Source organism: Athene noctua, chromosome Z, assembly GCF_965140245.1.
Source record: "Athene noctua chromosome Z, bAthNoc1.hap1.1, whole genome shotgun sequence".
Classification (NCBI taxonomy): Eukaryota; Metazoa; Chordata; class Aves; order Strigiformes; family Strigidae; genus Athene; species Athene noctua.
Window position 1 is genome coordinate 44993212 of NC_134077.1, and position 17356 is coordinate 45010567.

General features: G+C 47.6%; 1 protein-coding gene across 2 annotated transcripts in view; it reads left to right on the forward strand.

The window, feature by feature from the left end:
* Positions 1–641: 641 nt before the first annotated feature.
* Positions 642–17356, forward strand: part of TAL2 (TAL bHLH transcription factor 2) — a 31796-nt gene continuing 15081 nt past the window's right edge. Inside the window, exon 1 of one of the 2 annotated variants that reach the window (XM_074932189.1) lies at positions 642–655. The gene's annotated coding sequence lies outside the window, so the exon portion shown is untranslated. Of the gene's footprint in view, positions 656–5281; positions 5367–17356 lie in introns of those variants that run through there. The other variant, XM_074932190.1, reaches the window with a different exon arrangement.

The window sequence follows — 17356 nt, forward strand, 5'->3', positions numbered from 1 at the left end:
TGGAAATAATACCTGGCATATGCAGAAGAGACACGCAGTATTGTCCAGAGGAACTGGGGAGTAACAGATCAAAGGGAAAAGGGCAAGAACTGAACACATGTTAACAAACCATACCAAGATGCAGGGGCATCCTAAAGTGTGCAAGTAGAAACCACCACCAAGTCACCAGTTAGTAAAGCTGAGGAGTTTTTTCTTCTAGTCTTCAATCCTTTTTCTTGTAGTGTCTAAGAATTAGACCTGGACTGCTACTGAGACCCTAGTGATCTCCTTGCTGGCTGTCAACTGTACAGCTTTTCCCCTGCCAGGTCAGAACGAGCACCCCAGCGCGTGTTTTATGGCTGCAGGCATTGGTTTTCTAAACAACAGACAAGAACAAACCGCATATTTCTTCCCAGGAAAGCCCCCCCCTCCCTGCCCCCACTTTGAAAGAGTCGTGACCCCGTTCCTCTGCCCCGCGGTGTAACAGGACCCACAGTGGGTGCACCCCGTCTCTTGAGCCCCACAGCCCCGGAACACGGCACGGCCGTCGCTGGTACCAGACCGCAGGCTCAGTACCAAGTTTTCAAGGCTTCTGGGCAGAGGCGGTATTAGGACCCAGCGGACACCAGGAGAAGGCGGAGAAAGCAGTACGGGTGGGGAGAGCAGCGCCGCCGAGGTTGGTAGTAATCGTGAAACCTTTACTGCAGTTTGCATGCCTTTATTTTCTTTTACTTCATAATAATTTAGGGAGGCGGGATCTCTTGGGGACCAGCATGAGTACCAGCTGCCGGCCCGGATGTGCTTTGGCGGGCTGCCGAGGCACCCCCACTCTCACTGATGGCAGGGTGGCTTCCTGGGGCGCTGGGAGGGGTCCTCAGGGCTGCCGGCCCTCCTCTTTGGGGCTCGCCGGGGCTCCCCAGAGGAGTGCTGGCTGCCCCGGCCAGGATGGAGGGCCCAGGCACAGCCTCCTCTGGATGCTCCTGTGGCTCTTCCTGCTCCCCACGGCCAGGAACGGGGGCAGAGGGACCACCACGAAGGGCTGACCTGGGGGCAGGAGAACGACTGTGGGAGGCAGTGAGCCCGGAGGCAGCTGCGTGGCTGCCCTCCTGCTCCTGGGCAGCAGGGGCGTCCTGCAGGCCCATCTGACTGCACTGCTGCATGATGTTGTCAATTAGCCCCTGCAGAAAGGTCCTCGTGTGCTGGTCCAGGATGTACAGCATCACCTGGAATATGGCTTCCTCGTGCAGGCCAAAGACTTGCAGGCTGGGTAGGATGACCCTCAGCACCAGCTCTGCTGCTTGCGGGGTGTCCTTGCGGATCGGCTCCAGCTGGTGCTGCAGCCAGAGCACCACAGGCTGGAGCAGAGCTGGGCTCTCTCAGAAGAGGAATGCCCAGATGTCAGTACAGAGGCCGCTCACAGGAACTCTGGGCACCAGCCCCACAGCTGATGGCTGGGATGCTGCAGGGTGATGGGGATCGTAGGCAGCTGCATGGCCACTCCTCTTGCCGGATGGATGACGACTGATAGTACTGCGCGTGTTGTGGTAACATGCCCCTCGACATAGTTGTTATCCTGCGCCAAGTGCAAGATGGAGGTCACATTTCTCTTGCAGAAGGAGCACTCAGGCTTGTCTCAGCCCACTGCAGAATGCAGTTGTAACAGTTATTAGTGGAGGCATGGCATTACATAGCTGGGCTTCTTGCAGTTGTCCAGGCAGATGGAGCAGCGGCTGTCCAGCTCCATGGCCACACTTGTCACGTGCTGCAGTGGGCTGGGCGGAGCTGGGGATGTTGAGTTTCTCCCTCTCACCAGTGCTGCAGCAGCTGGTGTCATGCCAGAAAATGAAGAGAGGCCAGTCATTGGCTGTCACAGGGCAGGGTGAGAGAAATACCGAGGTTTTTCAAGAAGGAAACGCTTCCAGCTCCCCATGCCACTTTGAGGTTTCCCATTCCAGCTCATCTCTGTTGCTGCAAGTGTGCCTCCTGGGTGTTCTGGTGTTGTCTGGGATGATTTTCTTCCCAGTAGCTGGTACAGTGCTATGTTCTGGATTTAGTGTAAAAACAGTGTTGATAACACACTGATGTTTTTGTTGTTGCTAAGTAGCACTTAATTTAAGGAGTTTTCAGTTTCCCATGCTCTGCCAGCAAGGAGATGCACAAGAAGCTGGGAGGGAGCATGGCCAGGACAACTAAATCAAACAAGCCAAAAGGATATTCTATACCATAGGGTATCATGCTCAGTTTAATAAACTGGGTGGAGTTGGCTGGGGGGCATATTGCTGCACGGGCATTGGTGCGTGTTGAGCAATTGCATTGTTTATCACTTGCCTTTTCTTGGATTTCAATTTTTTTAAATTATATTTTTAATTACAATTTTAAAATTGTGATTATATTTTCTTTATTACATCATTCTTAACACATGAGTTTTACTTTTTTGTTCCCCTTTACAGTTTTGTTCCCCATCCCACTGCAAGGGGGGAAGAGTGAGGGAGCAGCTGTGTGGTGCTTAGTTGCTGGCTGGGGTTAAACCATGACACCTGACTGCCAGAACCTGGTAGGGCCCGGGAAAAATCCCCCAATGGTTCTGTGGTCAGGCACCAAGAGCTGCAGTGAACAACTTCCTGAGCACACCACCAGCACGACAACAGCCTTGCATGACACTCCAGACCTTGCAAACTTGCTCAGCTGGAGTGCAGGCATGAGCTACCTGGGTGAGACCTGGTGCCTGTCAGCAAGGGATGCGTGGTCACATTCCATCACACAGGGACATCACAGTCTATCACTTGAAGATGCCTATCCCTCAGTGACACCAGAACCCACTGCTCAGTGATGTCACTGTCTATCACTCAGAGATGTCACAACAGGCTGTCCTCGCCCATGGCACTCAGTGCGTCTGGTGTTACTGCAGTGCCACTGCCCACTCCATCCCCTCATCTTGTCTTGTGTTTAGCATCAGTGTTTCACACCCATCACCAAGGTCTCAGCCATGTCTTCTCAGGACCCCGCCAGCTCGCTCTGGCCCTGGCAGACGTCCCCAGACACATATGGTGAGAGGGTTCACTCGGTAACACCTCATGCCTCCCTGGGAGGCCGCAGGACAAAGTCCCTCAGGCGCTCCCCATAGCCCAGCACTGGTGGCCAGCCCTCAGGGCTCACTTGTTTCCTTCCGTGGGGATTACATGCAGCTCTCAGGGACTTTCTCATAGGACCAGTATTTGGTGTCCACCAGGATTCTCAGGTCCTTTTCTGCCAAGGTGCTTTCCAGCCAGGCAGTGCCCAGCATGTGCTGGTGTCTGGGGTTGTTCCTCCCCAGGTGCCAGACTCTGCACGTCTCCTTGTTGAACTTCATGAGGTTACTGTCAGGCCATTTCTCCAGCCTGCTCAGGTTCCTCCAGAGGGCAACACTCCCACTTGGCAGGGCATGTCCCATCGGTTTTCATCCTGTTCCAAACTCAGTTCAAGGAAGTTTTATGATGACTTTGTTGCAATTTGGTTTTAGACCCTCAGAGTGGACTCAAAACCTGGAGTGCCAAAATTACACCCTTTGAACAGTTGTGGTGCTTCAGTCTCTTTGCTTTTCACTGGCTCAGCCATCTCTGTTCATACCACTTCAGAACCATGATAAACTAAGTGGCCCTCCTTGATATAAAGCAACTAATTATGGCGCCTTTTACCCAGTCACCTGCTGTCAGAAAAGTTAAAACTGTTGAGTATACAGCAGCTTCCACACAGAGCTACTGTTAAACTTTGTGGCCTCTCCTACTAAGATGACACTAGCCATTGTTTATCACCACCACTGTCCAGAGTGGTATCTCAGAAGCCCATTGGGGCAGCAGGAGCATCTTCTGTTGACAAATCTACATGTTTGCTCTTTGGGTGCTTGTGATCATCTCACATTGTCAGCTTGGTCGCTGGTTAGTAACAACCTTTTCAGCTGCACTGAACAACAGTTTTCTGAACAAACATGGAAAGGAAGATAAGTTTAAATAGGTGACAGCCAGTAAAGACAGGAACCAGGCTAGAGCTGGTTTTTGAGATTAATTATTTTATTTTGGGAAACCAAGATACATTTGTGGCATGGGGGAGGGGGCCCTCCATGGCTGACCACATATATGGTGCCTTATGCCCTGGGGAAACTTTTTATCTTTGTTTATACACATGGAGGCCTCACAAACTTATTTTTACAAGATCCTTTCCAGCCATATTCACAGAGGAAATGCACAGAAATCTCAAGATCTTGTCTATGCATGAAAAGACACTGCTTGAAATAAGCAGGCGTATTCCCAAGAGCACCCATTATGACTGTAGTTATACTGATACGCAGGCATTTGTTCCAGAGCAGATACACTTCATCAGGAGAGGGAGTAAGCTGAGGACATACCTGCAATCACAATTTGCATTCTGGCCCACAAAGGAGGAGTTATACCAGTACAGATTATACTCCTGTATCCCCCCATGTAAAGGGATGCCATGGGTTCTGGTGCATTACTTGGAAGAAAAGGAAGCATTTTTCTTGTTGCATGCCTTCTCAGCCCCAGGAGCTGGCTTGCAGCAGTGTACTGTAGCCTCTACTTCTCTACAGCCAAAGGACATGGCTTCCTGCTCCACACTTGGAAAGAAAAGGCACATTTCTGTGATTCATAGTCCTAGCACAGGCAGGGAGAAGGATGTCAATCAGGGCTTTTGACTGGGAGTTGGAGGTGACTTTGCAGTGTTCTTTGTGGTGCTGGCATTTTGCTCTGTGAGACTAACAAAGACATATAGCATACCTTAAAGCCCAGGAACACCACCAGTGAAGGAGCCTAGGGCCCACCTCCAGCAGAGACCTTGGCATGTGCTTTTCTGTAGTCATCTGTGATGACTTACCTGCACTGCTGATGCTTTTAGCACCCTGCAGCTGTGGCGACTTCTCTGGGTTAACAACGTCTCTGCAATTCACCCATTGTTTGTTCAGAAAAAGTACCTGTTTTTTCCTGCTGAGATCAAACTTTTGCTAAGGAACAATGTGCTGAGACCATTGTTAGCCTGTTCGTTACTGGTCTTTTACAGCCACTTCGTAACAAGCAGCTAATGAAGTCACCCAATCAATCTGCTGTCCTTCAGTCCTCCTCAGACCTGCCTTTCCCTGTTGTACAGTAAAGCGCTTCTAACCTAGGAGTAATGGTCCACAATAGGAGTCTAGTAGTGGGATTCTACTACAGGCCACCCAAGCAGGACAGGGAGATGGATCAAACATTCTATAGGCACCTAGGAAAAATATCACACTTGCTTGCCCTTGTTCTTGTAGGAGACTTTTAACTTCCCAGACATCTGCTGGAAATACAACAAGAGCAGAACCAGTCCCAGAGATTCCTGGAATGTGTGGAGACAACTTCCTGACACAGCCGGTGAGTGAACCGACCAGAGAAGGTGCCCTGCTGGATCTCCTCTTTGTGAACAGAGAAGGGCTGGTGGATGATGTGGCAATTGGAGGCCGACTAGGGCACAGAGATCATGAAATTCTCAATTCTTAGAGAGGCCAGGAGAGGGGGCAGCAGAACTGACATCCTGGACTTCCAAAGGGCTGACTTTGTCTTGTTTAGGCAAGTGCTTGACAGAATCCCCTGGGAGACGGTCCTGAAGGGTACAGGGGCCCAGGAAGGCTGGGCACTCTTTAAGAAGGAAGTGTTAATGGCTCAGCAGCAGGCTGTCCCCAGGTGCTCTAAGAGAAGCCAGAGCCAGAGAAGACCACCCTGGCTGAACAGGGAGCTTTGGCTGCAACTCAGGGAGAAAAGGAGAGTTTACAGCCTTTGGAAGAAGGGGCTAGCCACACACAGTGATTACAGAGAGGCTGTGAGGCTATGCAGGGTGGAAATCAGGAAATCAGAAAAGCAGGAAATCAGCTGGAAATTAATTTGGCCTCTGCAATCAAGGACAAGAAGAAATGTTTCTGTAAGTATGTGAGCAGCGAAAGAAAGACCAGGGAGAGCCTCCATCCCCTGCTAGATGCAGGAGGAAACATGGTAACAAGTGACGAGGAAAAGGCTGAGGTGCTTAATGCCTTCTTTGCCTCAGCCTTTAATAACAAGACTGGTTGTACTGAGGGAATCCAGCCTCCTCAGCCAGAAGACAGAGACTGGGACAATGACCCCCCCGCAATCCAGGAGGAGACAGTCAGTGACCTGCTGCATCACACAGACACACACAAGTCTATGGGACCAGATGGGATACACCCGAGGGTGCTGAAGGAGCTGGCTGGGGTGCTCGCCAGGCCACTTTCTATCATTTACCAGCAGTCCTGGCTGACCAGGGAGGTCCCGACTGATTGGAAATTGGTCAGTGGAACGCCCATATATAAGCAGGGTTGGAAGGATGATCTGGGAAATGACAGGCCTGTCAGCTTGACGTCAGTGCCTGGGACATTGATGGAGCAGCTCATCCTGAGTACAATCACACAACACATGAGGGACAACCAGATGCTCAGGCCCAGTCAGCATGGGGTTATGAAAGGCAGGTCCTGCCTGACAAACCTGATCTCCTTCTACGACAGGGCAACCTGCTTATTGGATGAGGGAGAGGCTGTGGATGTTGTCTACCTTGACTTCAGTAAGGCCTTTGACACCATTTCCCACAGCATTCTCCTGGTGAAACTGGCTGCTCATGACTTGGATGGGCACAAGCTTCGCTGGGTAAAAAACTGTCTGGATGGCCGGGCCCAAAGAGTTGTGGTGAATGGAGTTAAATCCAGTTGGCGGCCGGTCACGAGTGGTGTCCCCCAGGGCTTGGTTTTGGGGCCACTCCTGTTTAACATCTTTATTGATGATCTAGAAAAGGGGATCGAGTGCACCCTCAGTCAGTTTGCAGATGACACCCAGTTGGGTGGGAGTGTTGATGTGCTCGAGGGTAGGGAGGCTCTGCAGAGAGACCTGGACAGGCTGGAGCCATGGGCTGAGGCCAACTGGAGGAGTTTCCATAAGGCCAAATGCCGGGGGCTGCCCTTGGGCCACAACAACCCCCAGCAGCGCTACAGGCTTGGGGAGGAGTGGCTGGAGAGCTGCCAGTCAGAGAGGGACCTGGGGTTGCTGATTGACAGCCGGCTGAACAGGAGCCAGCAGTGTGCCCAGGTGGCCAAGAAGGCCAATGGCATCCTGGCTTGTGTCAGCAATAGCGTGGCCAGCAGGGACAGGGAAGGGATCTGACCCCTGTACTCGGCACTGGGGAGGCCGCACCTCGATGCCTGTGTTCAGTTTTGGGCCCCTCACTACAAAAAGGACATTGAATGACTCGAGCGTGTCCAGAGAAGGGCAAAGGAGCTGGTGAAGGGTCTGGAGCACAGGTCGTACAGGGAGCGGCTGAGGGAACTGGGGGTGTTTAGTCTGGAGAAGAGGAGGCTGAGGGGAGACCTCATCGCCCTCTACAGCTACCTGAAAGGAGGTTGCAGAGAGCTGGGAATGAGCCTCTTTACCCAAGTAACAATCAATAGGACAAGAGGGAATGGCCTCAAGTTGCACCAGGGAAAGTTTAGACTAGATGTCAGGAAGTATTTCTTTCCAGAATGGGTTGTTAGGCATTGGAATGGGCTGCCCAGGGCAGTGATGGAATCCCCATCCCGGGAGGTGTTTAAGGGTTGGGTTGACTTAGTGCTGAGGGATCTGGTGTAGTTGGGAATGGTCAGTGTTATGTTAAAGGTTGGACTAGGTGATCACCAATGTCTTTTCCAGCCTAGATGATTCTGTGATTCTGTGATATGTCCTGTGAGAAAGCCCAGGAAGGGCCCAGAAGATAGCATTATGTGTTATTTTGACTGTCCCAATTCCTCCCTAGTATCACTTCTGAGGTTCTCAGAGTGTTAACTAGTCCTTATTAATATCTTATCTGTCAGACTGACATGAAGCCGTTTGAATCCTGGAGCTGGATGCTTTTGTTTTCCAGAGTGGTGATCAGACTGTCACATCTTCCATTTCACTTCTTGAAATAAAGTGTTTCAGCAGACCTTGCACTCAAGAGATACAGGGCTTTGTCACTGGGGTCACACAAGCCCAGATTTCATTTACATACAGATCTGAAATGGAGGAACCTGTGTCTGAAATGGGACTAATGCAACTTTTGTGCATGGTCACTGGTGCTCGTACAGAGGGTTGAAGTCCTTAAACAGCAGGTGTGATTAAGTGTCACTACTCATAGTATTAATTGGTGTGTTTACTCTTCGATGTTATCAAGTACAAAGGTAGAATGCTAAGCCCTATCAGAGTACTTTCTGTCTTACTAACGTCTTTCTGCCAACAAGCCCTAATAAAAGAGCATGCAGCAATGGCAGCTGGAAACAAGGTTACACACATTAAGAGACTTCATAATTGAACTGGCTTTCAAAATGCAGAAGAGCTTGTGTTTTTAATAGTTTGTATTTGTGCAGCTGTCTTTACTGTGGGACTCCAAGGTAGACTGGAGAGGGACTTAATCTGAATTGCTGTGTGAGACTTGAATAATGCCCAGGGTCTGTGCAGAAATGGTCACCTGCCTCCTGGAAAGGCAGCACTGTCTGAAGAGAACAATCTTGGGTCTAGTATATTCCCTGCTAATGCCGAAGATGATGAGAAGAAAAGGAGAAAAGAGGGAGCACAGGGGGTTGTTCTAGTAGTTTTCCTTTATTCAGCAAGGCTAGTTTACAGCAAAACTCCTGACTAAGTCTAGATTGTAGAGGGAAGAGAGAAGACTGCTAGGGGTTTGAAAGTCCCTAGTACTTTGCATATTAGGGGACATTGTTTTAGTATGTGAGGAAAGGGGACAACATGAAGTAGAGGGATACATGTATAAACACCTTCTTCCTGATCTGAGCCTTAGCTGGTACAAAGAGGGAAGCCTGCTGATGCCAGCCCAGCTGCTCTGGTTTACACCAGAAGGGGCAGATTCAAACCACCCACCAGGTGTGCATCGCTGCCCTCCCACATAATGTGGATCAGGACCACAGCTCTAACAGTGACCAGTCGCAGCTGGGAGGTTTCATGCTATTCTTCCTTGTCTTCCCCAGCCCTCCCCCACTGCTTCTCATGCTCAGTCTGTACACCATCTCAGAGAGCTGGGACATAAGCAGGGAGCTTTATTTATAGGGGAAAAAAGTGTTAGTGTGGGTGAGTAGAGGGGTGTGAGTGGAAATGAGCTGTGCTGATAAGCCTTATGACTGTATTTTACTTTACTGAGGTTCTTACCAAATAATCTTTATGAAATGCAAACCTGGCTTATCAGGCTAATGCAAATTGTCTGAAATCCTTATCTCCATGGGCCAGTTAGCTGGAGTGATCCCCTTTTCACAATGAATAGAGAATGAAGAGCTGCACAGAAGCCTACCCCTCCCTCCTTCCAATCATTGCCATTTACTGGCAGTGAACCGAAGAGCTTTGATTTCCAAACTCATAAATAACGCAGGGGCTTGAGAGCTGAGCTGTCATGTGTTTTGAAACGGTTGTTCAGCTGTGCAGGGAGCTTGAGTTGGCTGGGAGGGGCATGGGGGCAGGGCTGGGAAAGGAGAAAAGGAACAAGTCCCTGGCTTGTTGCACCTTTCTGAGAAGAACAGTCTATGTTTAAGATGACTTCTAATGCTAGAGATAGCACAGTCTTCTCACATACACAGAGGCATCCCTTCCTCAAACCATTGTCTCCTGACATCTGAATGTGTTTCCTTAGCATGTTTTTTCTCAATAGGTTTGCCTGCTACGGGCTGGGAAGAAGCTGCTGTTATTTGTAAGTTGAAAATTTATTGTGAGGAACAGACCCGCTTGTCCTGGTTTTGGCTGGGATAATTTCTTCTCAGTATCTAGAGTAGTGCTGTGCTTTGGATTCACTATGGGCTTTGGTATAAGAAGAATGTGGATAATACACTGATATTGTCAGTTGTTGATAAGAGATCAAGGACTTTATAACTCCTCATGTCCTGCTCATGTGCAGGTGTACAAGAAGCTAGGATGGAGCACAGCCAGAGCACCAGACCCAAACTGGCCAATGAAATATTCCATATCACATAACATCATGCTCAGTATACAAATGAGGGTTGGCCGGAAAGGGGGAGTGGGGGGTTCTCTCTTCTGGGATTGTGATTGCAGGATCTTGGTATTTTGGGATCACTAGCCAGGAATGGGCCAGGTATCAGCAGGTGGTGAGCAGTTGCATTGTGTATTACCTGTTCGTGCTTTCTATTATTCTTAGAATTTTATTCCATTTCACTTACTAAACTGTTTTTATCTCAACCTTTGAGTGTCCCTTTACCCCTCCAATTCAAACCCTCATCCCCAGGGGTGATAGGTGAGTGAGTGGCTCTGTGGTGCTTGACTGACAGCCAGATTTAAACCACAACACTGCTGCTCAGGAGAAGGGGTTTTTTTCTTCATTCTGTTCATACTGTATTATGTATCTCCTGTCCCGCCTGTGGGTCAATTTTGTGTACCTGGGGAATGGATGGCAGCTAAATAGCTCGACTTCCTTTTCTGTGGACAGAAGCATGGAAAAAAGTAATAGCAGCTGTGATTGTTCTGGCTGCTGAGCTCTGGGAAATATATCAAAAAGTTCATCTCAGGGAACATACAATGGAGCAAACTGATTCTGCTGTTGTCTCTGTGTGTCTGTGATCAGTGGCAATGTTTTCCCTTCCTGGGACACCAGGCGATGTGAGATGATCTGCACTTGGTCCTAGCCCTTTCATTCCAAGAAAAGGCCTTTACTAAAGTGACATGACCTAGTGAAGAAGGGGCCTGACTTTTATCCACCAACATGTACAAGTTTGCTCATCTTTATTTTGCCTCTTTTCCTTTTGAATATTTTTCTGCTCAAGAGGCAAAGGTCTAGATTCAGCATTTGGTGCAAGGGGACTTCACAAAGCTATAGTTGTACAGAGAATTAAGGCTCTGTCGGAAACAGGTTTACACAGCATGCGACACAGAGAAATGCTAGTGGAGTTGCTGTCAGTTCCTTATTCCTCTTGGTGTCTGGGTAGATGCCAGTGTGAAGGATTAGTTTAGCAACAGAGATGAACTTCCTCAAAGCAGGAGAGCTTTTGTACCCCGGGATGCAGTTTACCCCTTTGTATTGATCCTAGTCAACTGCTAAATCCAGGAATATGAATTACACAAAATCGTGGAAATAGCTTGGTGATACCTCTACTGTGCAGCATGGAGATACTGCTATCCTACGGTACACCGGGCACAACAGGCTGCAATTGCACAGGTGGAATTGCTGTCCAGTGTTGCACATTATGCAAGCCAAATCACATCAGTCAGCAGCTGGGAGGAATTATTGTTTCCACATAGAACTAAATTTTAATCCCTGGTCTCAGTGCAACATGTAGCTAAAGGGCAGCGCTCTCTCTGTCACAACTCCTCGAAAAAAACCACTCAGTGGAGATGACTGTGTATGTGCTGTCAGCACACAGTCTCATCCAGTGGCTGCTTCCCAGCTTTTGTTCTTGTGCTTTTAGCCCAAAAGTCAGAAGTGGTTTCCCCTTCTAGCTTCAGAAGAGGAGAAATTGGAGAAACTAGTGGGCAGAGTTATATCATGATACTCTGCAATGACCCTATTTAACTAGACCACTATGTAGCATTCTGCTGTTGGTAGGAGTAAGAAAGACATATTGCACCGCCAATCTGTCTAGGTGGTATCTGTGAATGGCAGCTGTGATGCAGGTCTTCAGACACCCCCAGAGAAATACAGCAGGCATGAGTGAGTATGTAAAGCAAAGCCAGCATTTCCAGACCTAGACGTCAGGGTGGAGGGTGCTTTTGGAAACAAAGACTCACAATTAGTCTTGGGTGATTATATTGGAGCATTTCTACTGGAGGATTAAATTTGTGTCTCTTTTCTTCAAGAAAGTCCAGGTTTTGTTTCCTTCAAAGGCTCAAAAATGTCTTATAGTTGCCTGGCCTTACAAATGTCCCCCTGTACAATAGAAAAATGTCCAACTTATTCCTCTTTCTCTGGCTTTGATGTGAATGTGTGGGAAGGTCCAGCTCATGTTACCTGCAATTTGTCCTAATCTGGAGATCTGTATCCCCAGTTTCTTCAATTCTACAGTTAACGTGTTTCTCAGCTTGGAGTTTCACCTTCACCCCTTCATTGTGGGTGGACATTTGGGGTACAGATGTTGAAACCAGTGGCTGAACTTGTCTTGCCAGGACCTGAAATTCATCCATCTCCCCCCTCCTTCAGGGAGAGCTTGATTCAGCCCCAGTTGATGCCCTTATGTGCTGCTGAATTTTATAATATGTCAAAGGAACGGTGGTATTCACCTTCTCTTTTCTTTTTTTTTTTTTTTTTAGCCTCCCTGCTGAGTTGCTACAGGAGAGTGAACTGGTCTCCTGTATAGGAGGTCTTGGACTGTGCTGTGGGATAGCTGTTTTGCAGGCTTATTCCTTCTTCCCTGAGCACACAGCTGGGTTGCTGTGATGGGTCCTGCTGCCCTTCCCACAGTTGTCACCTCAACCAAGTCCCTCTATAACTGGATCATGTGGCAGCTCATGGGTGATAAAAAGATAACATGTTAGGTGTGAGGCTTCGCAAGCCCTGAGCATACTCATCCCTATGTCACTACATTGTTCCTGGGGGGAGAGGTGTGGGCTACAGCCTGAGAAGCTCTCTGGTGATGTTAGAGCAAGGGTTTGCTCCCAGATGAGTGGAGTACTGGTGAGCACAGGAGAAGCCATGCTTTTGGTTCTTGTGTGTGAAGAACCCTTCTACATAGCTCCTTTTTGCAGTGGGTCTGGATAGGCCGCACTGAACTACCCATGGAGAAACCAGGAAGCGCCACACAAGCTGGCCCTTTTCAAAGGTGATGGCTGTTCCTGATAATGCCAACTGGCTCAGCTTTCATTTCAGCTTCCTGAAGAGTAATGCAGACAGATCAATTAGGGATTGCACACAAGAAGCTACAGCTCCTCAACCCTCCCCTGGATAATAATAAAAATATGCCCTCTCTTTTTTGCTTCCTTGAAGTCCCCAGGAGAGAATTAGCTGGTGCTGCAGGTGCAGCTGTCCTGCAGGGTGGTGAGAGCAATGAATAGTAAGGTTTTTAGCTCAAGCACACTAAGGCTGTTCAGCAGCCATTGGATAATCCTCTGTTAATCAGATTATGTAAATTACTACTTCAGCATCCCTATCCCATCTCTCATCCCCCTGCTCTCCAAAATGGAAATAAAAGGCACTCTAAAAAAGAAACATTTAAACTGCAAAAAGGCTGTGCTGCTGAAAGGGGTGGGCAGAGGGTGCTGAGACAAGGAGCAGTGAAGCAGGGCTTTGTTTCCATGCAGACGGGAGTGCCTGCTTGGCAAAGCAGCGGCAAACACCAGCAAATCAAAGGTCATGAGTGGGCATTGCCTGTGTATTAAGGGTGTCTCAGTACTGCCTTGAGGAGGGCAGTGCCGGTGCATTTCTGGAGGCCAGCACTTTGCCCCGGGGATGTTACTTTGGTGCACTGCTTTCCTGACCTCCTTGGAGCAAAATGACTTCCTGCCCTTTCTTTTGCATTCGTGATGTCTTATGGGTTTGTTCATTCAAAGTGTAAAGCCCAGCACCTCAAACAAGGTTTGGGTTGAGAGGTACTGTCAACAGTCTGGAATTAGTCATTTAGGAACATGGTGACCAAAATGAATGAAGGGACAGATTATCAAAAATGGCCATTGAACCTATGTCTGCAAAGCCTGCACATGCAGGCACTGTAATCACCTAAAACCTGCACTTGCGGTTTAGTTCATGGAAGGCAATCACATCCTCTAGCTCTGGGCTTCGTATAGGACTATGGCTTCCTGAAACACTTGTTGGGAGCCCAGGCAATCAGAACAGCATCTTACTCAAGTTTCATCAGTGCTCAAAACATGGTTTATGGCACTTACTTTGTGTCTGAACTGTCACATTTTCATCCAGGTAGGAGTGGTGGTGTTCTTTTTACAAACTGGAGTAGAAAGCTGAAGCAGGCAAGAGAAGTCAGTTACAAGTAAAACAGAGAAGATGAGAGTTTATTTACCCTTTGTGCCACCACTGAAAGCCACCCAGGAGGCTCAGCTGACCTCCATTTGCTGTATAATACTTCTGGCTGAAAGCAATTCCTTTTGTTTGTGACAAAGATAAGGCTGCCTCTTTCATGGCAGATGCAACACACTGGAGACAAGGTTTTCCACCCCAGACAGGGGTTTCTACTGGGCTTTTTGGTACTCACAGATATCAAGAGAATTTGTTCCCCAGTCTTTCTCCACACTGCTGAACACTCGTCTTGATGTTGTTCACAGTGGGTTCACAGTCAAAGCTGTCTGAAGGGCTACTCATGGGCTATTAAAAATATTGCACATAGGGAGTTAGACCCTGATGGTTTGATGTGTCCAACTAATCACAGGACACATCTTGGTTTCATGGGCTCAGGTGTCACAGTTGGGGTGGAAACATGCTAATGTGTACATGAAGGATTTTATTGGTGTTAATGGAACTGCTTCACTGCACTGTGATGTGAGAGGCTGGGATGCCAGCTCTGCAGGAATGATACTCATGATCAGGTGGGGAATGGACATCCTGGTCCAAATTATTAGGAGCTTCTGGCTGGCCTTGCAAAATGATTTTGAAAATGCAGGTGGTCAGATATGCAGATTAGACAGTTCTCACCTTGAGGAATTTTGCCAAACATTTGTCCTCCTTCACTGGCTGATGGTGGCTTTTGTAGAGCCAGTGGAAAGTAGATGTACAGCACAGTCATACGATGGAATACAGGTGAATTGAAAGAGTAATGGAGTGATTCCTGCATGCTGTGGGTCAGTGCTGTTGTAACTGATGAAAGTACATCTGTTTACACCAGCTGAGCATCTGAAATATAGAGATGTATTTAAAAACAATGGAAATAAAGCAATTGAAGATTACATTTGAAATTGGACCATCTCTCCATCATCAAGGCAGCAGTAAGGGCATACATTCATAACTCAGACAAAATAGGATAGCAAAACTTTAAAAGCAAAGAAAGAAAGATACCTTTCAGAGTCAGCAGAGTGAGCAGGTCTGGTTTTATTATATGAAAAAGATTGTATAATCATAATTATAGTCTCCTGGGAGACCGGGTTTCTTGGAGTTTCCCTTTGCACACACATGCACTGCTGGTCCTGCAAGAGGAGCAGTCTCAAGCCCCAAATATGAGATCTCTCCTTCAAGGATTTCAACCTCAGTCATTCCCAAGCAGCAACCTGCACTAAGAGATGTTAGGAATATTCAGAGCAAATTCCCTTGTTCCTTGCAAGAGCTCACCTCAAAGAGAAAGCCACATGATTTCAAAGACTTGCACATGAAGAAAAACAACTTGCCAGACTGCAAAAGCCTGGCAGCTCCTAACACATCAGATAGACATGGCTTGAGTGTTTTGCTTGAAGTCATATTGGAAATTAAATCTCTTGGTCTCTACTTTTTGTCATTAGTTGAAAGACTGCTGTAGAAGACGCAAACACATATATGGCAAAGACCTTTCAGAGTTTATAATCTGACCAGGAGGTTTTTCTTATATCCAACTCCACATCTTTTTGAATCCCTGCTTTGAGTGATGCTTATGTGGTGACCTTATTGCTGCATGCAGCCTGGCTGAACTCAGCATTGTGTGCCAGTGAAAGTAGCAGCTGATGATTCTCTGAGATGGCTGCCTTGTTTTTCTCTATTTTACATGATTTTCACAGAACTTTTAAAGTCTAGATACATCTGTGTCAAAGGGACAATGAGCTGTTTGTCTTTTCTCTCTTGCTCCCAGTGGAAGTTTTAGAGAAACATTAAGTTTTCAGTCTCTTTCTTCTGTGGCTAAACATTTTCTTGAAGTCTATCAGCAAGTTTCAGCATTAAAAAAGAGGAGATTTTTGGCTTCTGGAATTAAGCTGAACAGTGTGGCCAGAATTTAAAGCACCCCCTGATGTGAGTGTTTTGTTAACACTAATAAGAGATTCAGAATGTTACAAAAAGCTTCAGATGATGGAAATTTAATATTTCAGCAGTCTGTATGCAGCTGCTGCTCTTAACCTCAAGCAGCCTCCTCCAGCCCACTATATTAAAAATGTATTGATCTAAATTTTGATTTTAAAGGGCAGGAGCCCAGATGTGTATAATTGCTTCTTGCTGTTGCCATCTGTAGAGCGTGGCTCTGAACTCATAGAGATAACGTGGCTGTGTGTTTTCAGCCTCTTGCTGTCCTTTTTCTGTCGATCACTTTTTGTGTGCTGCTTTCATCCAACTGAAAGGGGTCACCTCACAAAGGGGGAAAGATAATTTCAACCCACATCCATCTTCTGAAATCTCTGCCCATATTTAGGGAGGATTCTCTTTGATTTCCTGCTCCTCTGCAGTAAGATTTTTGCTGAAGAAAGACATGTTTTGAGGTCTGGCTGGCATGAAACAGAAACTTTTTTTTTTTTTTTCCATCTGACCATTACTCTATCTTGGAGAGGCTTCTTTTGGTCCTGGAAGGTGCATAGCAGCAGGATAAAGCTTTTTGCTCCAGCCTGCATACGACACATTCACATATGCCAGGAACAGCTTTTCTTCCCTTTAGGAAGAGGAATTACTAGGATTACTCCCCTAGGATGTTTCAGGAGTTGGAATTTAAATGCTGGCATGCTGAATTTCCAAAAGGAACACGAGAAACCCAGTTTTGAGGATGTTCACACTTTGCAACCACCCACATGTTCCTGGCTTCTTCCAAGTGGCCAACTCTCACATCTTCTGCTTTGCAGAGCCATATGTGTAAATGCTGTTGCATAAATGGCTGATAACTTAGGCAGTCTGTTGCTTCATCCAGATCTGTTACTGATACCTGTGGTACTAAGACAAGGTAATGAGGTGACTGAAGTGTGGCTCTTCAGAAAGTGGGTGCACTAAATGTGAGTTCGGCATTGCCTCTGGTGGGATGATATGCTGGGCATGATAGCAGAAATGGAGAAGGACAGTGTCCTCTGGAAGGGGTCCGTACCTGTTCTCCTCTTCAGCCTCGGTTCTTACACATGAGAGGGCAGAGACTACGTTTTCTTTTCTCTCCCTGCTTTTGTTGGATCAAACTTGCTGAGGAATGTCTCTCTGCTAGGAGGAATGAATACCTACCTGGCAGAGTGGGTCTGCATTTCAGCAGGGGCCTGCCAACACTGCTGCAATAAAACAGTGGTTTCTGCATCTGCAGACACAACAGCTGTATGTCCCTAGTAACCCTGTTTGCACATGCAGTATTTCCCACCCTCCTCTTCTTCTGAGTGCTGTAAGGGCACTGAGATTCTATTTTCTGAGAGAAGTATCTGAGGAGGGAAAATATGGCCATTACACCAGCAAACATGATAATAATATCAACTGCAGTCTGGAGGCAGAGTGCAAATTACAAAATGTATTCTGTTTCCCCTTGACTTTTCATGACGGGTGG